General features: G+C 44.7%; 1 long non-coding RNA gene across 1 annotated transcript; it reads left to right on the forward strand.

Moving 5' to 3' along the window:
* The first annotated feature begins 393 nt into the window (after window positions 1–393).
* On the forward strand, window positions 394–1,478 carry LOC115032489 (uncharacterized). Its single transcript, XR_003838159.2, has 3 exons — window positions 394–470; window positions 765–809; window positions 1,286–1,478. It is a non-coding gene; the product is annotated as an uncharacterized LOC115032489 (long non-coding RNA).
* Window positions 1,479–1,752: the final 274 nt, after the last annotated feature.

The following is a 1,752-nucleotide window of genomic DNA, read 5'->3' on the forward strand; positions in this document are numbered from 1 at the left end:
CACACACACACACACACACACACACACACACACACACACACACACACACACACAAAGTTAGCGGGTAGACTGCTTGCCTAGTACGCATGAGGGCATACATTCTATTCCCAGGACCATATAAACAGGATAAGATGGAGGTGGGAAGCTCAGACATTCAAAGTCATCCATTCTTGATTACATAACCAGGTGGTGTCCTGCCTAGGCGTCAAAAAATCCGGTCTCAACAACAACAACAACAATAAGCAAACAAACAACAAATCAAACACCTCAAACAAACCAAGAGGCCTCCCTGTACAAAGACATGCACACACATACACACTCCCATACCTTCTTGCACAGCCTAACTACAACTATATTAGTATTAGCTAAATTGTTTCCATCCTTTCCATTTCCAGATGGTTTCATTTCTTAGATGGTATCAGTGACAAAAACAGAAGTGTCGAAAAGTGATCGCTCCCAGTTACCTGAAGGTAGGTTTCTAGATGGCTGACTGGTTTTTCAAGGGCACTCAAGAAGGGATGCTATTGGGAGCCGTGGGAGTTTGAATTAGAAAGTCTTCCATTGGCTCATTCGAGCACATGGTCCCCAGTTAGTGGTGCTACTTGGGGGTAGGGTATGGAACCTTTAAGGGGTGGAGCCTTGCTGGAGGAAACACATCAAGGTGAGTGGGCTTTGAGTATTCATTCTCTCATCTGGAGGAGGTGGAGCCTTGCTGGAGGAAATACATCATGGTGGGCGGGCTTTGAGTATCCTCTCATCTTTAGAAGGTGGAGCCTTGCTGGAGGAAACACGTCACAGTGGGCGGGTCTGTAAGTACTCATTCTCTCACACCTTATTTAAGTCCAGTTCTTGTTCTCTGCTGTGAGTTTGGAGTTTTTCTCTCTGCCTGTAACTATCCCTCTTTCGCCATTATGGCTTCTCCTCTGCAACCATAAGCCAGATAAAGTCTTTCTTCTATAAGATGCCTTTGACATGTACCCAGGTACATGCTTAGGCTAAAATGCTGTGCTCCTTAGGCAAAAATGGCTAGACAGTGAGTTCCAGGGGCCCTCCTCACTCTGTCCCCTCTTGTTCGGATTATAGGCATGTACCACCATGCCTAGATTTTACTTATTTATTTCCTTCGTATCTTGTATATGTGTGATGTATATGTATACACATTCATGTGTAAGTGTAGGTATACTCATGTCACAGCATACATGTGGAGGTCAGGGACAACCTCAGAGACATATCTTACCTTCCACTTTGTTTGAGTCAAAGTCTCTTATTTTTTTTTCTCCTACAGGTAAATACAGATTCCACAAAATTTCCTGTCTCTGCCTCTCATCCTACCATAGGAACACTCTAATTATTGATGTATGCCACTGTACCTTACTTTATGTAAGCTCTAAGAATCTGAGCCCAGGTCATCATGCTAATACAGCTAACATCTACCCACTGAGCATCTCTCCAGCCCCACGAATGGCTTTTCCTGTGGTTCTGAGGATCTGAACTTGGATCTATAGGTTTGTGTGGCTATAGATTTGCCCCCTGAGCTATTTTCTAAGCCTGACTTTCTGTAATGTCACATGGGTAAGAATAATAAGTTGTCAGTTCACTGGAGAGGGAAAGAAGGGAGGAGGCGGCTTAGGGAGCTGTGTCACTAGATAAACACGAGGGGCAAAGTAGTTCTCAGTTCTGTCGGTCACAGCTCCTCACCCAGCTAGAAGTTAGAAGTTAGGAGATGGCTGTGTCAGTGAAGGACCTGCCTGC

The sequence above is a fragment of the Mus caroli genome, unplaced genomic scaffold (assembly GCF_978045245.1).
Source record: "Mus caroli unplaced genomic scaffold, Mus_caroli_1 scaffold_13, whole genome shotgun sequence".
NCBI lineage: Eukaryota > Metazoa > Chordata > Mammalia > Rodentia > Muridae > Mus > Mus caroli.